Consider the following 4,920-nt stretch of genomic DNA (forward strand, 5'->3'; position numbering starts at 1 on the left):
AAAAAAAAAAAAAAAAAAAAATAGCATTATTATGGAGAAGGGACTGTTGTCACCATTTGTAAAATAGAGAAACCGAAGATCTAATGGGACAGGTACTTTTGCCCAAGGTCACGAAACTGGTGGCATCAGATTTGAACTCAGGTCATAGCCCGTTTGTCCTTGAGAGAAATCCACCTACATATTCCCCTCCACAGTTGCGACCTTGAGGTGGGCATCAGCACAGGGCTGGCACTTCGTAGGTGCTGAACCATTACTGAATGAGTAGAATAGCGTTGTCCATGGTATACTGGGTCTGAGAGGTGGGGTGACTTGCCCGGCAGGACACAGTAAGCCACAGGATGGGGACTGACGCCCCTCCTGTCTCAAGACCAGGAACACTTCCTGTACCACAGCGGTGGGAGCAGGACCCACCCCTGGGGCCACAGAGCAAGGAGAGTGATGGGGGCAGTGCCCGTGACCCAGGAGCCCCACGCATGGGGCAGTCAGCCAGGGTGTGACCAAAGGCCCCTCACCCTGGACAGCTCTGTGCTGGGCCATGCAGCTGAGTGCCCAGCACAGGTGGTGGCCATGGGGTGCCTCCCAGAAACAGGTCAATCACCACCTGGACCAGGTTCTCCTCGTTGAATGTGGGGACAGGGTCATCCATGGCCTGGCAAGTGGGGGATGGGTTGCGGGGGGTGCAGCTCCAGGTCTAAAGCTCTCTCCTGACAGAGCCCTGGGGTTTCCCTGAAGCCCAATCTAAGACTTGTGGTTCCAAGCCCTCGAGAGGGCCTGTTTCTCAGGACTGCATCAACGTTGATGGGGGCGGCCCTGGCGTTCTGGCCCTGACATCAGCCAGGTCTTCTGCGTCCCAGCCTACCAGCGTCTGCAGAAGCCCTGCCCTGGGAAAAAAGGTAGGGGGGAAAAACCCTATTTTAATTCAAGCTTTCAGGGTGCTTTGGAAACTTGTGGATAGAGTCAAAGATGAGAAACTGAGACCGTGGCTTAGAAACGAGAGGCAGCCCAAAAAGATGGCCCCTCCTTTGCTACGCAGCTGACCCAGGCCCACCTTGGAGATCTGGGCCAGGTGGCAGCTGCTGAAGCCCTTGGGGGCCTCCGCTGCCCTGAGTTTGTGCCTGTTGATCTCCTGGCAGATGCAGCTCTGCACGGCTGCTCAGTACCTAAATATCTCCTGGTGGGGTCCTGGGAGGTGGCAGAGGCCCAGGGCAACACATGGGACAGCTGTGGAGAGAGAGGACCACCCAGGGCCTACTCAGGAGCAAGTCCCTGAGTCGGGGGCTCTAAAGTGGGCTGGAGCCTTTGACTTGAGTAACCCGGGGCTGCCTCACATCTGGACACCCCCAAAATAATGGACAGAAATGAGAGTGGTGGTCAGATGTAAGAAGTCGAAAAGTCCCTTTTTAAAGTTGCCTTTCTTATTAAAGAATAAGTGTGCTAATAACATTGTTAAACCCTATCCTATGTAGCTGTTAGATGCCATGCTTACAGGCACGTGGTACATTCTATGTCCTTGTACTTGAACCAAGATATCTGTGCTGGATGTGCTCACAGGCATGTCCCAGGTCTCCACTGCTTTTACCTGTTTAGAAAAGTTCTAAGTTGTTGGCCAATCTGGTTTTAGTTTAGATTTAGTTTAGAATCTGGCTCCAGCCAAGGGACATCAGACGCAGCAGAAAGGACAACCCCAAATGCGTAAGGGATAGATTTGTGTGTTTTCCTTTGTTCCCTGTACTCTTGCGGCACGATGGCTAGTGAGAGTGCCCTTCCTGCAGCCTAGGAGGTAAACATTGTGTTGCCGAAAGATCCTTTGTCTCAGTGCTCGTTTTTCTTTGCAGCACTGAGCATCTATTTCTAGCATCAGAGCAGCTGTGCTTAGGGCTTAGCTCGGTGTTGCAGGTCCAGGAAGCTGTGTTGCTGAGAATACAACCTGCCTCTGATTCCCCGCCCATGCATTCGTGCTGAACCACAACAAAGGTTTGATGCTCTGAATGTGCCCACTGCCAGGCAGGCATCACAGTCCCCCTCCTGCCCACCTGGCACCCTCCCTGCCAGGTCCTGGCTGAGGCCCCTGCCTGCCTCGGGCCCCCAGTCTAATTACCCCAATTGCCAATTACCCGGCGGCACACCGGGCTGACGAAGGCCAGGCCAAAGTCGATGGCTTGAGTCAGTTCCTGGAAGACAGGATCCTCCGAGAGGAGGCGGTGGCCAAACGCAAGGGCCCGATGACTCCGACTGTGGACCTGACAATGGATACCTGAGGGTTGAAGGGTCTCCCTGAGGGCAGAGGGGCAGGGCTCAGGGCGAGGAGGCACAAGGGCCACTGCCCTGAGCACCCATGCCATCTCCACTCATTCACTAACTTGGTTCTTCATTTCCATTCCTCATTCATGAACTCAACAAATGCTTACTGGCTGGGCGCGGTGGCTCATGCCTATAATCCCATCACTTTGGGATGCCGAGGCAAGTGGATCACCTGAGGTCAGGATGAGCTCAGGTGAAATGCCATCTCTACTAAAAATACAACAATTAGTCAGGCATGGAGGCACGTACCTGTAAACCCAGGTACTTGGGAGGCTGAGGCAGGAGAATCACTTGAATCCAGGAGGTGGAGGTTGCAGTGGGCCGAGACTGTACCACTGCACCCAGCCTGGGCAACAAGAGCGAAACTCTGTCTCAAAACCAAAACAAAACAAACAAAAAACCTAAACAGTTACCAAGCACCTTGTCAGAGCCAGGTCAGAGAGAGGCATGGGAGACAGACAGCCATTTGCATGAAAACAGAATTCGGGGCAGGTATGTCACAGGGAAGAGGTTTGGGGGCCTGGCATTCAGGAGGTGTTCTCAGGGCAGGTGGCTGCAGCTGCTCTGGAGGGAGGAGCAGTAGTTTCTCATAGGGAGGGAAGGCGCATGGGCTGGAACGTTCTGGAAGGGGAACAGCATGTGCCAATGGCTAGGAGGTATGAGATGCCTTGGATTATACGTTTTTTAATTTTTCCTTTTTTTTTTTTGAGATGGAGTCTCGCTCTGTCGCCCAGGTTGGAGTGCAATGGCACGACCTTGGCTCACTGCAGCCTCCTTCTCCCAGGTTCAAGTGATTCTCCTGCCTCAGCCTTCAGAGTATTGGGATTCCAGGCACATGCCACCATGCCCGGCTAATTGTTTGTATTTTTAGTAGAGATGGGGTTTCACCATGTTGGCCAGGCTGGTCTCAAATCCCTGACCTCAGGAGATCCATCCTCCTCAGCCTCCCAAAGTGCTGGGGTTACAGGTGGGAGCCACTGCCCTCGGCCGCCTTGGATATTGATGGAGATCACTTCCCCAGCTATCAAGGAGGGCTCTGGCTTCCCAGTGACCTGGCCATCCTGGGCCTCTGTCCACCCACGTTGGAGAAACTCCCACTCAATGGAGCTGAAAACTGCCGTTAATGTTCCCAGGCTTCACGGACACACGCGCCTATACAGTGAAGCTTGGCCTCTCTGCAGGGGTGTGCCTGTGTGTGGGGAGAGGGGTGAAGGTAGGCTTGCCGCCAGCCTGCTGCTGCCCTGCTCCCCGTGGAAGGCTTCTGCCAGCTTTGCTGCCTCTTGCTGCATCTCCAGCGCCAGCTTGCCCAGGCCCAGCCCTCGAAGCGTCACCAGGCAGAAGCGTCTCTGCTGCCACCACGTGTGCCCATTGCTGCAGACGATGCCTGTGTACGGGCGGGTGGGGTGGACAGTCACCTGCCCCTCCCAGCACCCCAGGCCAAGACCACTTGGCTCTCACACGGGCAGGGCCTGGAGGGCAGACCCCAAAATCACCTCTGGGATGATGCTCTGTCCAAGGGCTGAGGCGCATTTGAGAGGGTGGTCAGCGAGCTCGGTGCCCTCAAGGTGGCCTCAGTGATGCCCTCCCTCAGTCCACCTGGTTTTTCCTTTAAGAGTCCCCACAAGAAATGGAAGAGGGGATAAAGAACGCCGGGGGCCGAGCACGATGGTTGACGCCTGTAATCCCAGCACTTTGGGAGGCTGAGGAGGCTGAGGTGGGTGGATCACCTGAGGTCAGGAGTCCGAGAACAGTCTGGCCAACATGGTGAAACCCCATCTCTACTAAAAAAAAAAATTAGCCAGGCATGGTGGCGGGCACCTGTAATCCCAGCTACTTGGGAGGCTGAGGCAGGAAAATTGCTTCATTTCTTGAACCCATGAGGCAGAGGTTTTGGTGGGCCGAGATTGTGTCACTGCACTCCAGCCTGGATGACAGAGGGAGACTGTCTTAAAAAATAAATAAAAATAAAAACAGCAGGGAGGAGGGTTTGTGGGGAGAGGGAAGGAGGGAACACGGACATTTGCTGAACCTGCACTGACTGGGCGCTCTCAGGAATTTTGGCCACTTAATTCCGCCCCCCCCCAGTACCCCCGCAGCCCCCAGCAGCTGCCCCGCTTGCCCACATTCTCGGGATGTAGGAGGCATCCTCATCCCCATCTACACAGGAGCCCCCTGACGAGCAGAAGCAGAGAGTGAGGCCGACGTGCCCGAGGTCTCAGAGCTGGCCAGAGCTTGGGCCGACACTTGAATCCAGGTCTTTCAACCCCAGAGCTGGCTCCTTGTCACCCACCCCACCCACCCGTCACACAGGTCCTCCTGGCTGTCCCCTCGAGGGTAGCAGCTCTGGGCCAGCTCCCTGGGTGTGGCGACCATCCAGCCGCCTCCCCTCCCCAGCAGGAGGGCAGCCCTGCCTCGTTCTCCAAATAGGTCCTGGAAGAGCGGGTGGGGGCCTGCTGGAGACCAGCGCTGCCTTCACCGCCTGGGAGCTGCTCAGCACCGCGACGGGTTCGGGCCCACCCACACGGTGAACGCAGGGCCAGCCGTGGGTCTGCGCCAGCGGTGGAGAGACGGGATGCTGCTGCCCCGTTCCCCAGGCAGGCAAACCCTGGGTCACAGGCC

At 56.0% G+C, this 4,920-nt stretch overlaps 1 pseudogene; it reads right to left on the minus strand.

Annotated features, from left to right (window-relative positions):
• The window catches only part of CYP2AB1P, a 14,816-nt pseudogene extending 10,142 nt beyond the window's left edge, over positions 1-4,674 (minus strand).
• Positions 4,675-4,920: the final 246 nt, after the last annotated feature.

This window comes from Cebus imitator, unplaced genomic scaffold (assembly GCF_001604975.1).
Source record: "Cebus imitator isolate Cc_AM_T3 unplaced genomic scaffold, Cebus_imitator-1.0 Scaffold111, whole genome shotgun sequence".
Classification (NCBI taxonomy): domain Eukaryota; kingdom Metazoa; phylum Chordata; class Mammalia; order Primates; family Cebidae; genus Cebus; species Cebus imitator.